The following is a 19556-nucleotide window of genomic DNA, read 5'->3' on the forward strand; positions in this document are numbered from 1 at the left end:
GCTTTTACATTAGCAGTATTGATTTTTGTCTAGTATAAAAGTCACTCTGTTAACTCAAAACTTGTCAAATTACAGAATCAAGAGAGTGAAAGTGGAGCAATTGAGGGGAAAAAGTCACTATTCAAAACAATGGTGAGGTGGTTGTGTGTGTTAACACATTTATATAAAACTTCTGTGAATAACAATTTGGAAAGAGAGAATTTTTGTTAATGTTTGGACACCACTGCTCCTCTAAAAGAGCGACAGCTCAGAGTTGTTGTAGCTATCCAGTATGTTTTCCATAAAAAACAGGAATGACCATTGTTGATATTTCTAAGATTCTAAAAAAAAACAAGTGGGGGTGGGTGGGTGGGAGGGGAATTAGGCAGCAGAAGCTCATTTTGTTGAAAAAAAAAAAAAATTAGGTCCTTTTTAACCTGGTCTTAAAAGCCTGCACCTCTGAAGAAGCAGCTCATGTTTGTTCTTGGAGTCTCTCTGGAAGTGGATACATGTGCTAGAGTTGCCAGGCATCTAGTTTTTGACCGGAACACCTGGTCGAAAAGGGACCATGACAGTGGTGCCGACCAGGCTGTTAAAAGTCCAATCAGCAGCACAGCAGGGGGTTGAGGCTAAAGCAGACTCCCTGCCTGCCCTAGCTCCACGCAGTTCCCTGCAGCCCCTAGGTGCATGGACGGCTAGGGAGGCTCTGCACGCTGCTCTGACCCTGAGGGATGGCTCTGCAACTCCCATTGGCTAGGAACTGTGACGTGTGGGGGCAACACCTCCCTGACTGCCCATGCATCTAGGGCAGTGGTTCTCAAACTTTTGTACTGATGACCCCTTTCACACAGCAAGCCTCTGACTGCGACTCCACCCCCATAAATTAAAAACACATTTAAAAATATTTAACACTATTATAAATGCTAGAGGTAAAGCAGCGTTTGGGGGTGGAGGCTGACAGGCTGTGGACCCCCCCGACACGTAATAACCTTGTGACCCTCTGAGGGGTCATGATCCCCAGTTTGAGAACCCCTGATCTAGGGGCTGCAGGGACCTGGTGGCCACTTCCCAGGAGCCGCGGTAAGCACCGCCAGGACCCTGAACCCTTTTCTGCACCCCAACCTCCTGCCCCAGCCCGGAGTCCCCTCCGGCACCCAAACTCCCTCACGGAGCCCACATGACCCCAACCCCCTGCCAAGGCCTAGAGCCCCCTCATCCCCAGCCCCACCCCAGAGTCCACACCCGCAGGTGGAGACCACACTCCAAACCCCTTGGCCCCAGCACAAAGCCCCTCCTGCACCCAAAATCCTTGGCCACACCCAAGAGCCTGTACCCCCAGTTGGAGTCCTCATCCCTCCACTCCCCAGCCCAGAGCCCTCTCCTGCACCCTGAACCCCTCATTTCTGGTCCCACCCAGAGCCTACACCCCCAGCCCGGAGCCCATACTCTCCCCACATCCCAACTTCCTGCCCCAGCCTGGAGCCCTCTCCCACACCCCAGACATCTAATCCCTAGCCCCGCCCCAGAGCCTGCACCCCCAGCCAGAGCCCTCATCCCTCTCCCACACCTCAACCCGTTGCCCCAGCCTGGTGAAAGTAAGTGAGGGTGGGGGAGAGCGAGTGATGGAGGAAGAGGGGATGGAGTGAGTGAGGGCAGGCCTCTAAGAAGGGGCGGAGCCTCAGAGAAGGGGTGGGGCAAGGGTGTTTGACCCTAACACATGGGCTCAACAGAATTGTCTACTGTGAATGTATGCCCAAATCCACGTCCTAGAACTGGCCTAAGAGAGTCTTTGGGAGAACAGATGCTCACCTTCTCTCTTCCTCTTGGACTGTGGAGCATTTTTTCTCCAATCAGGCTTCTCCATCTTAGGGGCTAGAGTAGCCTCCACAATTTTAGTATACCCCCTATTCATGGGACTGAGAGACTTGTACAACAATAGATCCTCTGCTCCTGACCCTCCTTAGCTCCCAAACACTGTATTGTGCAGCATAGGAAGCCCCCATGAATACAAGATCTGCAACCAACCCCAAATTCACCATTTTGTGCAGTGAAATACCGGTTGCACTGCTGGGGGATAGGACTAGAAGTGCCACTGATGTGCGTGCTAAAGCCAATATGTCAATAATAAATAGCGCAGTGTTGTCATCAGCTGGTCAGAACTTTAATGGACATGCTTTTTAAAAAAAGGCTAATATTTTTCAACTTTAGTGCCATTAATAGTCTTCATTAAGGGCCACTAACAATGTTACAAATTTATTCTGTTTTTGAGGTAGACAGACCAAAATGATAAAGATGTAATTTCTTCTATAATGGGGAAAATGCTCCCCCCGCCCTTCCCAAACTTTACATAAGTCATACACTTGAATGGTTTGTCTTTTAACTTTTTAAAAATAAATAATTCTCTTTTGGGTAGAAACCAGTCATTGAAAATTGCAGACAAAAAGGAGATTTTTTTAAAAAAAACTGCATACATATAAGGGGCTTATAATGTGAACTGCTTTACAGTCATGCATTGACTCCTGCAAAGGCTATTATTTTCAGCGGGGTTTATGTTGAAAATCCTGAGAGGGAAGATGGGTAAAATTTACTAAAACCTATTGGAAGTGTTGATATCAATGCCTGTTTTATCATAATTTCATACATTTTAGCTTTTCTGGGGAGGGTTATTACATTGCCTATATTTATATACCACAAAGTCATGAACATTATGTTAGAGTAGACGCACTGTGCTGCTCTCAGGAATCCATGTGCCCTGTGAGGATAGCAGGCCATGTTAAGTCCTGGTGTAAATTCATTGAAGTCAGGGATGTTACAGTAGGAATGAATTTGGCTCAGCATGCTTAATGGGTAAGAAGGAAAGGAAGTGCCTTGTACTTTGTATCAGTGACGCTCCCCTCCCCCAAACAGCTGATTGGCTAGCTCCAGAAGCAGGCAGGAGGCAGTCAGTCCTTGTGGACTGGGAGCTCATAAATATAATGCAGGGCCTCTAGATCTGTGCAACTGCAGAATGGAGACGTGTTGACTGTGGGTAGGGGAAATAAATGGATTCTCCTTAGGGCTGTCACAGAAGGCTGTCCTGCAAATCCACTGAACCACTTAAGCATGTGCTTAACTTCAAGCATATGAGTAGTTCTAATGAAATTACAGAAATACTTGTGCCTGAAGTTAACCCACATGCTTAAGTATGTTGCTGGATTGGGGCTGGGTGCTCAGCACCTTGCTACATTCAGCCCAGTACGACCCTAGCACTGGGGTATTTAGCTCAAATAAGCAAAGTTACATATTTGTGGTAGAATATTTAGCGGTTTGGGGGCTGTCCACTTCCTGAAATTCAAATTCCCTAAATTTTGGTATGAAAATTAGATCTGTTCTTTGAGCAGTTCTTCCATGAGGCCTCATGCCTCTTCCGCTGTCCTAAAACAAATCACTTCACTCCATTACACAACTCCATGATTTGTTTTTTAATCAATGTAACTAAGCTGATGCTTCCTCAAATTTCTAATTCTTTACGTACTGGAAAGTTGTTTGTACATGATTCCAAAAAATAATAGCTTACCAATTATGGTTAAATATATAAATAAAGCTTATTGAATTATATAAAATCACAGTACCAAAATTATGGAATAACTATCCAGAACAATTTTTTTCTTGGAATATTTATTGGAATATTTTCTTGGAATAGCATTTGAAAGGAACATAGAAGCAGGTAAAAGTTTGGACCTAAAAATATTAGTTGTATTCATTTTATAGATGTGGAAAATCCTGTGGATTAAAAGGCCCTTGTTTTTTGTTTTTTTTTCATAGGTAGGGCACATAATTACACACACAAATTGGCTAAGGTCATTTGCACATACAGCTACCTGATTTGCATGCCTGACTGCATGGGAAATTAGACATACAATTATGTCTTAAAATCAGACCCTAAATCTAAATTATTTTTAAGAAAGTACTATACAAATATTACTACTTCTAGGTTTTGCAAAAATAAAATGGTCTTTGCTCCCTCTGCTGTCCCTCCAAGTCCTTAAGCTGTGCTGACATTGCTGATGCCATTTTAACAATAAAGGTTTTTTTTTAAGTCTTGTTAACTTTACTCCAATTCAAAACACAAAAGGTAACAATCTGTTTAACAAAAAATAAAATTTCTTATTTCAATTCTTCAAATTCCTATGAAAATTAGAATTATTTAATGCCTTACTGCAGCAAAAATATTCCGTGGGAGCATCCCTTTCAGTGGACAGTGTACACAGGTGTGATTAATTCCCTTTCTATTTTGGTTTCCTTTGCATAAGTCTCAAATGCCAAATGTTGACCTTTGTGCATTATACTCTTGCACCTATAATATAACCACATATTAGTAAAAATAGGTGTTTCAGAATAGCTTTAATCTGTGTCTAAAATACACAGACTTCAGACCATATCTAGTTGCCAACATACAGACATTGGCTCGTCCAATGAAGTACCTAGAAAATTCAATGCAAGATTGTACAAATTTTTAAATAACAATACAAAATTAGTCATGCCTGGTCAATAATAGAGTGAAATACTGGTCTGATTGAACTCAATGGCAAAACTCCACCTCCATTTTGTGAATAGCACCTAGTTCCCCTTGTGACTCCAGGTTGAAAAATTGAAGCATGTTGTTTTGGTTAATTTCAATGTTTCCAAAAATCTTTTGTGCTTTTTTTTTCCTGATCAAAGCAATTTGCAAGAAAGGATCCAGATGATAGGTGAAAGAGAAAATCCATTTATGAAAAAAATGATAAATTATGAAATCACTGAAGTTAGGATTTAAATTATAGTTTTTAAATTCAAGTTTCTCACTAAGTAAATGTTGTGTTTATGAAAGGTGCTGGATTGACAACAGGGGAAACTTCAGCAGCATACACAGAAGTGATTTATCTCAATTAATGGCTGTACAAGCTTCCCTACTGGTACGCCTTATCTCCAGGTCAGAGATACCTATCTCTAGGAGGACACTTAGATTTCTATGCCCATTTAATCCATGGTCCCTGTTTTGAGACTATGAGTTGTGATGTCCACAAGGAAATGGATGAAGACTGAGGCCACCAAACAGCCATTAGGGGATTTTACTACCATCTTAAGATGAAGTGATCTAGAAATGACTCATTATTCCATTACCAGTCCCATTATTCATCTAATCCCCCAATGACAAAAGGTAAAATTATCAAAAGCACCTAATCAGAGGCTCATTCACCTGCACATCTACCAATGTGATATATGCCATCATGTGCCAGCAATGCCCCTCTGCCATGTACATTGGCCAAACCAGACAGTTTGTACGCAAAAGAATAAATGGACACAAATCAGAAGTCAAGAATTATAACATTCAAAAACCAGTCGGAGAACACTTCAACCTCCCTGGACACTCAGTTACAGACCTAAAAGTTGCAATTATTCAACAACAAAACTTCAAAAACAGACTCCAACGAGAAACTGCAGAACTGGAATTAATTTGCAAACTGGACAGCATTAAATTAGGCTTGAATAAAGACTGGGAGTGGATGAGTCATTACACAAACTAAAAACTATTTCCCCATGCTAATTTTCCCCCTACTGTTACTCACACCTTCTTGTCAACTGTTTGAAATGGGCCAGCCTGATTATCACTACAAAAGTTTTTTTTCTCCTGCTGATAATAGCCCTCCTTAAATCGATAGGCTCTTTAGAGTTGGTATGGCAACCCCCATTTTTTCATGTTCTCTTTATATATATATCTTCCTATAGTATTTTCCACTGCATGCATCTGATGAAGTGGGCTTTAGCCCACGAAAGCTTATGGTCAGATAAATTTGTTAGTCTCTAAGGTGCCACAAGTGCTCCTTGTTCTTTTTGCAAAAGCACCTAAGTGATTTATGTCCCATTTTCAAAAGTGATATAGGCATGTAGGAGCACAAGTCTTCCTGAATTTTACCCAAAGTTCTATAGTGTCCAGCTTGTTTGACCTGGTACATGATGTATTAGTTCCTCACCTAGGAATAATTATTTTCCATTGGTTTAAACGCCATAAAAGTACTGAAGTTTGCCGTTTTGGACTTTCAGGTATATCTTTTATGAGGGCTGAGACCTGACCTCTCTTTTTGTCAGTCTACATGAGGCTACACCTAAAAACCACTGAGAGATGAAAACTGGTGCAGAATGCAGCAGCTCACTTACTGAGTGGAGCAACATATTGGAAGTATATGACATTTGTGGTCACTGGTCTGCACTGAATGCTCCTTGGTCTGTGGGTGGAGTTTAAGGTGTTGATTATGACCTGTAAAAGCCCTGAATGGCCTGGGACCAACCCACCTAAGGAATTACCTTTCTTCCTAGGCCATACTGCCACAATTGTGGTCAGCAGAGGCACTTGAGCTGGATCCACCTCGTTATAAAAGAGAGGGGGCTGTTGGCAGGGCATTCTCTTTGTGGGTGCTGAGACTCTGGAATTTGCTTCCCTTGGTCTAAAATAGCCCAAATTTGATGACTTGCTGGGCACACTGGAAAGCCAACTACTTGTTTAGGTTTTTGGAGATGTCTGAATATGCTTCCTAGATGATGAAGGAGGGTCGGTGGCTGGCTGGTTGAGTTCCTGTGGAACTGATGATTAATGCTGCAAAGATTTAATGTAATTGTATGTATTGTGTAATTAATTATTTTGGGGTGCCTAGAACCTTAGATATGCATCCTTATTATTTTAAATCTAAATAAATAAGCATAAATATATGGTACCGATGTTGTTAAAGTGGTGCAACTTTGTATAAGGACACTTATATTGGTTTAACTTGCCCCAGTCCAACGTTTGACTAAATCAGTACAACAACATACCTTCAGTTAAACTTATGTATCTTTTGTGTGTAGGCAAGCCATGACTAAACATCCCTTTCCCTCTCAGTTGCTCAACTTTAAGTCTCTTATTTCTTGTGATGCCATAATTTCACTAATTCTCCATGTGCCACAGACTTTCATAGTAGAAAAAAATCTGTATTTCAGATGTAAAGAGCAGACAGGATTTTTTTTTTAAATAAATTTTCCTGCAGTTTTATACACATCACAAAGAAGCAAAATATAGGCACAACATTTCCCCCCCACTTTGCAGGTAACTTTTAACACCAGTATACACCCTGACACCAAGGCATGCAACCTTAGTGTCCTCATTGACTCCTCTTTCCTTGTGCTCCTATGTCTTGCAACTGTTTGACCCAGTGTTATACTATTGAAGCCTATAGTCAAAACCCTCATTGAATTAAATAGGAGCAAGAGCAGGCCCTGGATATTGCTGTTGCTTTCTAGACAGCATTGCATAAAATCCATCTATTCCTACTGCCAAAACTTTAGCCCAAGAACTAGTCATAGCCCATGAACTCCCATTTATCCCTGCATTATTCTATGCAAAATGCAGCTGCTAAATTTATCTTCTTCTCCTGTTGTTTAGACTCTGTGTTCCCTGCCTTCACAAATCTCTGCATGGGTTTCCCATCTGGTGCATGGACTGTGAGCTTCCTCTTGCTTTGCTGCTCTGTTCTGCCCATATCTAACTAAGTTTCCTCTCATACCTAATCCCCTTTCCTAAACTCTTCCCAAGTTTTTCTCTACACTGATCCCTTTGGCCCCAGTTCTGGTTTGTGAGCCAGCCACACAAAAGGACTGGAAAGCAGTCTCCAACCAAGAATTCCGTAGCACAGGTGTTGTGGGCAGGAAGGATGTGCTCAGAGCACTCTGCACTCCAGCTATTCGGGGCTGGCAGAGAGGCCTCTAGATGCCTGTGGGAAGCCACCAAAACTTAGAGCAGGCTCAGAGGCTGCTCTGATGCTGCTAGCTGAGCACAGAACCCCGGTGACGCAAACGTGGCTTGAATCCCCCATCACTCCCTCTCCTAAGTGAACGGCTCAGAACTGAGACACCTGCTTCCTTCACATGCCCACATTTTCATGTCACCTTCTATGTGCAGGTTTGTCAAATCTTACCTCTCCTTCAAACTGCTCATCTCTTGTTCTATAATGCCTGGCTTCTCTAAGGATTGCATCTCTCTCCCTGTGTGCTTTTCTACAACAAATATTAATGCCTTCAGACTGAAAAATGACCAAGGAATTTCTTTTTCTTTTTTATTATATATTTTATTTGCTGTAAAAGCTGTGTCCATTGACAGTGCTACATAAATAATAATACTGATTTCTAAGAGACTTTCTGAATATTAGAATTTACAGTACTATCCTCCTTTTGTGCAGTCAATATTTTTACAGTCTGTTTTTTCAAGTGGTAGGAATACTACTCAAAATTCCTGGAAAAAATAAATTTTAGTATTTGGACTTGACCACTGACTTAAACTGACAAATATAAAAACAGAAATTTCTATGCTACACATCATAAACTCATTCCATAGATCCTCAGTATAGTGGTAAATAGTTAAGCAATCACTTTACTGATATACTTCTCCTTGCCTTCCACAGCTTCTAAGTACATACAAATACACTTTAGGACTATCTTGCTACCACAAATCTAAATTAATTCTTGGTGACTTCTATTTTACTTATCTGTAACTACTATTCATTTTTCTCAGTTAAGTCTGCACAATGTAAAGCATCTCAGTTATTTATGAGTTTCAGCTCAAAACAATTAGCTGCAATAGTGCGGAGGGTACTTTTTTCTTCCATTGGTGTGCTTCCCTCCTTGACGCTAACCTATCAGTGTTCTTCCCTCTCTAGATCATCTTAGTTTGTCCTGTTTTTAATTTCAGCAAAAAGGTTGTGACTAGCAATACTCTATTAAATGTGTTGCAAATGGCAAGCCACTACTCAGATCATAATTGACTGTAAAAAGAAAAACCAAAATTCTGACCAGATAGAGCCAAGTTTAGGAAATAATAGCATCTGTTATACTGCAATATTAATAAGCAATAGCTAAAAAGAGATAGAGTGGGAAAAAATCAAATCTAGCAAATTTAAAGGTCATAAGGCTTGTTTGGGGGTGTTTTTGTTTTCACATAGAGCCATCAAATTGATTTAATTGGATGTGGAGTACATATTACTATATTTCACTCTGTGGTACAGTCAATTTAGCAGTATCTCAGGAAAGGGTGTCTTTCTCCATGGGCTCTGTAGGGATGCAAACGTTGTAGAATGTTTCTTTTAACTGGTTAGCTTAAGAATATGGTACCCATTTATCTATGCTTTGCAAATGCTTTCCAGCATTTTTTCCTATATTGCACTATAAAATGAAAATATCTACCCTCGTAAAGCAAATGAAAGTTATATAAGAACTTAAAATAGTTTTTTGCTTTGCTTAAAGTTGCACAATTATTGTCAGGTTTTCTAGAAGGCACATAAAGAACAATTAGATATCACCTTTCTAGAAGTTCCTCTTACAGTAAATAGCACTGGCTAATTTGTTGTTTTTTTTTGTAGGGTTCAATAAGTTTTGTGTATTTCAGTGACATTGTAAATGAAGGATTGTTTTCGTGGCTTACTGTTTCTTATGCCACTAAAGTGAATTTACTGTGAAAATGCATATAGTCATTTGGAATCAAAGAATAAATCCTAAAATCTGAGGAACAAGTAAAAGTCTTAAGCGAGAAAAAAATTAAAAATTCTACAAAATATCACAAAATTCTACCAAAAAAAGGGTGGGTGTGTTTCAGATTAGAGCCATTTGAAAATATGGGATTTAACTTTTGTGAAGTTTAAGTAATTTATTACAAGTTTTCCTTGCTCTTAAACTGCAGGCCATGGTTTGAAAAACTTGTTAGACTTTTGTTTGTTCAGTACTAGTGACCTAACTGTTATACACCTCATCCTTAATCAACAAGTTTTGAAATACTGAGAACTGAATGAATTGAGCTACATTGTATCCATAAAATATCCCAGTATTTTGGTGTAATAAAAGTTCCCAGCCCATCTCATTTAAAGATACTTTGTGCACTGTTATTGAATTAGACCTCGATCCTGCAAAGGGACCTTGCATATCCTTAGTTTACTTTAAGTTTATGCACCATGAGTAGCCCAACTGGGGCCTTAGTTTGTGAGATTACACTTGTTTTAATTCAGAAACTATGGTTTTGAAATATAACCTAAAAATTGTTAAGATAAAATTTATTTACTTTTGTGTGTGTAAAAGCTGCTAAGTAATAAATGATATATAATATTACTCTAGTTTCAGAGAACCCTTTCTTTTCTGTATGTTAGATCAAAACCTGCCAAATCTCAATTAGTTTTGGAAAGTGGTGGCAAAAAAAGAGAGCAATATTTAAAGTGTCTCTCTCTTTTAGAATGAAAGATATTGCAATATACGTAGGTAATAAAACATTTACAATTTCCTTAATTTAATTTTAAATCTTCCTAATTCCAGTTGTCCCAGTTTGAACCAGTCTTATGATTTAACCTTAAGTCTTAGGATGAGTCAACCCTGAGCTTTTTCCATGAGGGACAATTTTAAGTAGGGAGGTTTATTATCCAAATATAAAGTATGACCTACTCCTAGAAGTCCAAACTGTGTAAAAGGAAGTTTTGTCAAGGCAAATGAATAGTTTACAAGAAGGTGTTGTTGCTATTTTCGAAAGCCAGATAAAATATGGGTAACTGTTGCAGTACAATAAAAGAAACATCAAAACCACCCAACTCTCTCAAAAGATTTTAGCTACTCATCTTTCTCTATTCTGTACCGTTTAAAGCCAAAGGGTGTGGTCACTACTGCTCTGTGCACAGTGTGATCACTATTGCGCTGTCCATGGTGTGAGGTGTGAATGCTATGGATGTGTATGGTCACTCTTGCACTGTCCATGGTGTGATTGCTACTTCTGTAAGTGGTCACCACAGCTCACTTGTGATAACTACTACTCGGTGTATGCTGTACATTACTGTCCTATGCATGCTGTACAACCTGGCCTCTATTGCTGCTGCTCAGTGCAATGCTTGCTTCAGATGTGCTTCAGAACACTATGATGTGCCAGAGACGCAAACAGGAGGCCCATCTCCCTATACCCCAAAGCCATCTCTGGCCTCCCCTGCTTCTGTCTTTGTGGGGCCAACCCCTGTGCCTGATGCTCCCACTCCTGGAGTGTCCCTGGTGCAAGGTGTGCACACCATCGCTAGGGCACGAGGTGGTGTGCTCACTATTATGAGGTCACGTGATGTTGTCACTTCTGTGTCACGTGGGCGTATGCTCACTATGCTTGTACCCCCGCTCCAGACACAGCGCCTAGGCCCCTCTCCTCCCCTCCGGGCAGGATGTAGTTCCGGCTGGGGGGTGGCGGAAGGATAAGCAGGCGGCGCCAAACCCCGCTGAGGCCCCAGCCGCAGGGCGCGGCGCCTCCTAGCGGGCCCGGGGTAGATCCCGCCGCCGGCTCCCCCTCTCGCGAGAGCCCCCCCCATCGGCAGGGTTATGTAACCTGCTTCCCCTCCCCCTTCCCTTAAAGGACCCGAACCCCGAAGTGGGATGGGGTCTAGGCGAACAGGGCCCCATCGGGGCTCAGGCCCCCTCCCCCCCCGGGGCGCGGCCCCCTCCCCTCCCGCTGGACAATGAGTCCCGTATGCTAATGAGAGTCTCGCGTCACTTCCGCTCTTTCTCGGCCGCCATCTTGGCCAGGGCAGGTTCTGGGCAGGAGGGACCCGGCTGTATTGTCTGCAGGGCGCCCAGGGAGCCCCCCCCGGCCCGGAGCCTGACACCCCCCCCCTCCGGGGACCGAGCGCAGTGGAGCCGCCACCGCCCCCTCCCCCCGGGACCTGCTCACCATAGGCCACCCCCACACACACTCACCCCCCCGCCATCCAGCCCCCTTTGTCTCCCCCGCGCCGCCGCCGGCTCCGCTCCGCCCGCCCGCCCAGGGACCCGGGCGGCGCCAGGGAGGCAGCTCCGCGCACCCCCACCCCCAGCCAGAGGTGCCGGGGGAGCGCCCGCCCTCCTCCGCTGAGGAGAGCCCAGGCAGGTAGGTGAGTCCGCGGGTCCGAGCTGGGAGCGGGCAGCCCCCACCTCCCGATTTGTGCAGCTGCCTTCCACCCGTAAGCATCGGGGCAGAGCCCCGTGCAGCCCTCTCCTCAGCCGCTGGGCAGGAGCCCCATGCCGGCCCCGCACAGTGCAGTGTCCACCGCGATGCCCGCTGCAGGCGGGGGCTGCGGAGTTTGCGGGCAGCTCCCACCCCTCTCCGCAGCTGCACACATGTGGAAAAGACTTGCGTGCACTGAAGAGGCCAGTTCTTCCTCGGTGCTCTGGCCCGTTCTCCCGCCTGCAGGGACCGCTACCGGCTTCCCCTCTCCCTTCCCGGGGCCCGTACGGCAGGCAGATGCAGCCCCAGCCTCCTCCCTCAGTCCCTCCTCACCCCCGGCGGCGGAGGCTGCACATGGATGTGCCTCGAGGGTGGCTTTCATTGCATGGTCTGCGCTGGCGGCGGTGGATGGGAGGTGAAGCGGCTGAGATGGATCAGTGAATGTATGGATCCATCACCTCTAGCATCTCAGAGCTGTCTTTAACATGCCGCCTGCCCGGTGAAGGTCCCTAATGGCAGAGTTGGCGCTGGAGAGTGGCCGGAAAGCAGTGGTGGCTGCGGTGCAATGAATGGAGACCAGAGCAGTCTCCCCCCACTAGCCGGGGTGTCTGTCTGCTGGAAAAGGCGCGATTCATGACTGGTTCCCTGAGCAGAACAGTGGCTGCAGGCTGGAGTAACATTCACCCAGCCACTCATCCTCCCCTTGCTCTCTCCATCCCGGGTCATAGCTACTGTAACCCATTTCTCAGACAAAGGCAGGAGAAATTAAGCCCTAAAATGTTGCGTTCTGCCTCTGTCGTTTGAAGGTTGCACCCTCCTCACCCACTCCATCATGTTGCTTTTCGTTCTTGTTTGCAGTCTAAGTGGATTTTTTTAAAAGCACCAACGTGAATGTGACTCCTTTTTTTGTATGCGTTGGGGCTGGATTAAAGCTATATTGTTGCATCTGGTTTATGGCCATGGAAGAAAAATACCAGCTCCCACCCAAAATGCACCGCAGCCAATTCGGTGGAAAGGAGAGATGAGTGTTCAAGTCAGTAGGGGGCGCATTCTCTGCACTGGGTAAGGTTGCTGCAGAGAGGGGGAAGGGCCCCAGATGCATAGAGAGGAGCTGCCACACAGCGCCTTCTACAGACCTGGGAAAATGGGTCTATCACTAAGTGCTCACTTGCTCTTATGAGCTGACAGCAGCATAGTAAAGGATTTAGTGAATAGAGCAGTGATTTAGAGAAGAATCTGATCACTTCAATATGTTTTTTGGAACTACAGTGACCAAATTGTGTTCTTGGCATCAAATTCTCAGTGCCATTCCCGATACTACTACTATGTACTTTCATTCAGTTCATAGGGGTTGATCAACTCTGTGCCACTATAATCATCTGAGATCACTTTTGAAGTTGACAGAATACTTGTATTCAGAGATCACACTGATTAAATGGAAAAATGAGAGAAATAGAGCACTTGGATGACTTCTGTCTCTTTTGCACGGCTGTACATGGACCTCCATGGAGAATGTAGTAATTGTATGAAAACTTGATTGTGGCTTGTGGTGCCATCTGCTTTATAAACTTGCATGGCTTTTTCACACATTCTGAATGCATGGCAGTAGTGATGTAGAAACTTCAGTGTTGTGGTGCCTTACTAAAGCATTGAGTGCTTTATCTGTAGACTGAGTTAAGCTGTGCTTTGCTTGGACAACTGGGATTCCTCCAGTTTTGACTCATGATTTTGGTTTTAATGAAAATATTTGACAGGCTTAAGAGCTTTGGTATCTTTTAGAAAAATAGGACAGAGCTTTCCTTAGTTTATGCCATGATGTTTCCACTAACTTTGTTCATATTTGAACATTGATGAGGTGGGAGGACGTGTTTAGATGAAGAAGTATTGTCACTACTTGTGCAGCACAGAATGGCCTACTTAAATACATTCAGATTGAATTGCCTGGCTCCCTGGTAGCAGCAGTGCCATTCAAGTAACCTGGGTTTCAGCTGGACCATCTGGAAAAACTGAACTTTCACTTGGGGAGAATGGTAACTGTAGCAGCTATAAAGATTTACCAACGCTTCATATCACAGTTACCATCCCTCTGGATGTGGAAAATGAACCATCCCCTTAAAATCAGTTGCTTTTAAAACAACACAGATTAATCAATTAATGCCTTGTACTGTTTGTAATATATATTTACAGATGTTGGGTAGCGATTTAGTATCAACCAAATCCAACCAATATCTTCCTTACAATATGTAGTGAAGTTGGAGTATTATACAGAAATGAAAAGAAACATATTTATTCTGTTGCTACTAAAAATTGCCACTTGAGGCTGATTCATTGTAATATGGTTGTTAAATCTTTGCTGAAGATGCTTCCAGTTTACACAAAGATAAGCCTTAGAATGGAGATGTCTTTTTGACATACAGTTGATAACATGTCCCAACATAGAAATATTTAAGCAGAATATTAAGCTTGTTTATACTTGTGAATTTATTACGCTTTATACAGGTTTTAACTTCTCTTTGCTAAAAGTGATTTTGACCTGTCCACAGTAGTTTTTATTTATTTTATATTTGGCTTTTCAGCACTTAACAGTGATTGGCATATTTAACCTGTTCAAAGTTTGCAGTCAGCTTTAAGAAGCTAATGCAATCTTGCTTTTATGTCTGAAACAGTTAACTGTTTAGTACCCAGTGTTTCAAATACTGGCTTATATTTATAACTCCAAGTCCTGGTGACATGAGAATGAACTATAGAAAACAACTTCATTTTTTCCCTCCATAATGCTTAAATTTGCCTTTAACGCCTAAATGTGTATTGGGTAAAGCTACTAGAGTTTAAAAAAACATTAATGTAAGAGCATTAGTTTTAAATGTTGGGAGGTAAATAGTGTTTTGAATGTGTGTGAGAAAATATGAAAGGTGACTTGTATTTGCTCTAAGAAAAAGGGCATGTAGGTTAAGAACAGAATGTGGTGGTATTCAATATGTTTGGGGCTGAGAGCCCTATTTCAGAAGAACTTCTAGATTGCTTGTGAAACGCATGCTCTGCAGCATTAAACTGAGAAGCTTTTCATTGTATGCAGGATTGAAGGTACCAATTGTCAGAAGATGCCAACTCTCATATATTATTTTGCATTAACTTACAATGGTGCCTTAAAAGAGCATTTTTAATTGAGCATAGAAGTAATTCAGTGATATTATACTGTACTAGGCTCTCCACTTCATTAACTGACTCCTAAATTAGAAGGGGAATGCCAACTAGATTTCTAAATAAGTGCATATACAAGCGCTCTCTGTGCAAGGTAAGTTGTGCTTCCAACATACACCAGCATGAATAAGGGATGGCTATTCCCCCAGCTTTGGTACATGAGAATAACTGCAACCTTTGAAAATGATTATTAAAAATGTTATAAAGCAGCACTTCTGACATGCATGGCTGTATCTCAGTGACATGTGCATTGGCAGAATTAAGACAACATGTACACAGTCTAAACCGTAAATTTTATATGACTTGTTTTTAATGGGGAAGGTGACATCCAGCTTTATTAGTGTAAAGGAAAAAATTGGAATAAATATTTGGGTAGGAGAAAAGACACGAGAACTAAAGACTCTAATTTACTTATTTTGGAAAAGCTCTAAATGAACAAGCTGTAGCAGTCAGATTAGCAATTTATAAAATAGAAAATTATCTTCACTTTAATATTTGTGCACAAAGGTTGAGAGAGAGAGAAAAAAATCAAGATTAGACTACGATCATCCTCATCAGGATCTGAAGTCTTTAGGACGTATGTTTTAAATCAAATCCCCAAAAGAGCAATAGTGAATAGCTATTTGATTTAAATTGTTCACCTATTATGTGCTCTATCCAGATATGGCCTTTGGTAGTCACTGGCCCCTTAGGATACTTGTACCCTGTTCTTTTAGCTCAGTCCAGTTGGCTTTTCAGTTGTGTTGAGCCCTCTTAATGCTTGTTAAGATGGAGGCTAATATGTTTGAAGGCATGTTAGTTGGCCTTTCAGCTTTCAAACATATTAGCCTACATCTTAACAAGCATTAGGGCTTTTCAATCATATTAAACTAAGGCCTGGTAAACTAAGGACTGGTACAGTACAACCCCTAGCGTGGACACAGTTATACCGGTATGTGTATTTATATTGGTATAACTTTTTCCTGTTCAGGAAAGGTTATAAGCTATATGAATATAAGCACGTTTTATACAGGTATATAGCCTGTATGTACTACAGTGGCATAGCCACAGTGCCATAGGTATGCTGCTGTGACCCAGCGGATGTAGGCTACAATGACAGAAGGGATTTTTCTGCTCCTTTAGGAACTCCACCTTCCTGAGTGACGGTAGCTAGGTTGACAGAAGGATTCTTCTGCTGACCTATGTGTGTCAGACTGGCATAACTATGTCAGTCAGGGGAGTGGATGGCCATAGCTGTGTTGACCTAAGTTTTATGAGTGGACAAGGCCTAAGGCATGGTCCACACTTACATTATATCAGCACAGCTATATTGGTCAGGGGTGTGAGATAACCATGACCTCAATCAACATAGTTATGCTTACAAAATCCCCAGCATGGACACAAGTGTGTCAGTGGAAGAGTGCTTCTGTTGATATACCTGATGTTGTCTGCGGAGATGGTGTTCCTACACTAACAGAAAAACTCCTGTCAGTGTATACTGTGTCTGCACTAGGGGACTATACCAACACAGGCTCTGCAACGTAGACATAACCTAACTGTCCACACTAGCATGGAGGGTTGTACCACTTTAACTATATCAGTAAAGGTAAAGTAGTACAATTTTTGTGTTTAGACAAAGTCTAACTTGACTGGACTAACATGATATAAAAAACACACCCTTTTGGGGGAAATGGAATTGTTCACTCCGGACTTTCAAGAGAATCTTCAGCTTGACATAAAATATCTAAAGATGTACTTGAGATCAGATTAAGGAAACTAGTTTGTTTTATTTACCTGCCCAAAGGCCATATGTTTTAAGAAAAAAATGTATGCTTTTGACACCTTCATTGCAGTTGAGATTGGAAGCCCAAATGTGAGGCCCACATTTGGAGGGCATCACTTTAATCTCACATACATTGGTATTTTTTGAATGTGTGTGACATTTTTTGGTTTTAAATAAGAGTGGAACAAATGCCATATTCGTCTACAGTGAGTCACTGTCAGTTAAACCATTTATATCCTTAGTTTTAAAAAACTTGGCATTTAAAAATGGTTTGGAAGAAAACTGATGTTGGCTGTTGGGTTCTAAACTTGTGTAATTGTGTCCCAGTGCGCACAACAGACTTACACGTTCTTGATTGAACAGGTCAGCTGGCAAAATATGTATTTGTAAGATTAAATACTACTAAGGTAATGTTTAAAACTTCAATAATTTAAAAAACATTTAAAAAACCCCAACCTCCTCAGCCATTGAAAGTTAACACTCTGGGTGATTTCAGAGTAGCAGCCGTGTTAGTCTGTATTCGCAAAAAGAAAAGGAGTACTTGTGGCACCTTGGAGACTAACAAATTTATTTGAGCAGAAGCTGTAGCTCACGAAAGCTTATGCTCAAATAAATTTGTTAGTCTCTAAGGTGCCACAAGTACTGTGGGTGGATGGTTTTGCCTCATTCAGCCAATCATTTTAACATATGGGGGGCATGCTTTTAGCCAGGGCCTTTCAGTTCTGTCTCAGCTGTTCTCCTGTCCTTCAGTCCCCTGACTTTCATCTGTTCTCTTGCCTTTACCCAATTTTACCTGTCCTGTTCTGCCTGATTCCTGACATGATTCCAGAGCTAGCAGTTCTTTGTGCTGATGCAGTGGAGCTAAATAACATTTTTTGGTATTGATGTGGATCAGTGGCAGTGAGAGATAAAAAGTTCCTTAAAACAAGTCTCTTGGTTACTTAGAAAAGAGTTTAAAATACTTTTCTCTAAATTTCTAAGAACTGTGTTGTATGGTTTTTGATTCCCACTGCTCCAACTATGAAGTCTTTTGAATATCAAAGGCCCATGAGCCAGCCCAAAGACAGCAGCTGAGGTGGATTAGTGCTGGAATCTAGTCAGGGAGTTGGAGTGCTTGGGAATTGTCTAGGCAGAAAAGGGAAGGAAGGTAGGAATATGTGGAGAGAGAAGTCTGTGTATAAGGTCTTGTCCAACCCCACAGACTAGTTACATTTTTATTTGGGATACATATGGGGATTGTGGGGGGAGAAAAAGCTGAATGGTCGTTACTTATTTAACTAGTTAAAATGTACATATAGCCTGTTAGTTAAGATCTAGCCAATTGGCTAGTGTTTTATCAATTTAATATATAATACATCCACTATCTGAGGAGTACATCACACATTGGCTGGGGAATTGACTAGATCAGGGATTCTCAAACTTCATTGCATTGCAAAAATTACTACATGACCCCAGGATGGGAGGACTGAACCTTGAGTCGGCCGGAGCAAAACCAAAACCTGCCCCGGGCGAAGGGGCCAAAGTCGAAATCCAAGGTCTTCAGCCTCAGGCCCGGGACCTGTAACCTGAGCCCCGCCACGCAGGGCTGAAGCCCTCTGGCTTTGGCCCCAGGCGGTGGAGCTTCAACTTTGAGCCCGGGCCCCAGCAAATCTAATGCCAGCTCTTGTGACCCCATTAAAATGGAGTCACGTCCAGTTTGAGAACTGCTGGAGTAGATTGTAACATGTTCCAGAGTGCATGTCAGTAAATGCACACTTTTGCAGAGCTTTGCTACTCATCATTCACCAGCACACCCCAGCAATGTGTATTACTGGTTTTGGCACATCAAATCACCTGTATGCAGCTTACATGTTTTGTTTCTGTGTTTTAAATTTAGAAAGACTTAATAAATGTCTCTTGGTAAGAATCTAAAGAGCTTACAAAGTGTCAGAATGCTTCTTGGAATGCTCCAAACAGCAAGTGCGAGCATTTCAGGATTCCACATGATTGGGGCCCTACCAAATTCACAGCGATGAAAAACGTGTCATGGACCATGAAATCTGGTCTTCTGTGTGCTTTTACCCTGTACTGTACAGATTTCATGGGGGAGACCAGCGTTTCTCAAATTCACGGTTCTGACCCAAAAGGGAGTTGCAGGGGGGTGACAGGGTTATTTTAGGAGGATCATGGTATTGCTACCCTTACTTCTGCGCTGACTTCAGAGCTGGGCATTGATTGATTGGGGATTGATCCTGCTTTGAGCAGGGGATTGGACTAGATGACCTCCTGAGGTCCCTTCCAACCCTGATATTCTATGATTCTGTGAGTGCGGCGGCTGTTGGCCAGGCGCCCAGCTCTGAAGGCAATGCCCCTCCAGCAGCAGCGCAGAAGTAAGTGTGGCAATACCATACCATACCACTCTTAGTTCTGTGCTGCTGCTGGACAGTGGTGATTGCTGACTGAGGGCCCAGCTCTGCCGGCAGCAGCACAGAAGTAAGGGTGGCAATACCATACTATGCCATCCTTCTCTGCGCTGCTCTGTCTTCAGAGCTGGGCTTCTGTCCAGCAGCTGCTGCTCTTCAGCTGCCCAGCTTGGAAGTTAGCGCCAGCACGAGCAGCAGCACAGAAGTAAGGCTACTGCAACTCCCCCTACAATAA

The 19556-nt window shown here is 42.7% G+C and overlaps 1 protein-coding gene across 3 annotated transcripts in view; it reads left to right on the forward strand.

The window, feature by feature from the left end:
- Positions 1-11696: 11696 nt before the first annotated feature.
- Positions 11697-19556, forward strand: part of ADNP (activity dependent neuroprotector homeobox) — a 43584-nt gene continuing 35724 nt past the window's right edge. For 2 of the 3 annotated variants that reach the window (XM_077831702.1, XM_077831707.1), the window contains exon 1: positions 11697-11899. The gene's annotated coding sequence lies outside the window, so the exon portion shown is untranslated. Of the gene's footprint in view, positions 11904-19556 lie in introns of all 3 variants that reach the window. The other variant, XM_077831703.1, reaches the window with a different exon arrangement.

The sequence above is a fragment of the Eretmochelys imbricata genome, chromosome 13, assembly GCF_965152235.1.
Source record: "Eretmochelys imbricata isolate rEreImb1 chromosome 13, rEreImb1.hap1, whole genome shotgun sequence".
Classification (NCBI taxonomy): domain Eukaryota; kingdom Metazoa; phylum Chordata; order Testudines; family Cheloniidae; genus Eretmochelys; species Eretmochelys imbricata.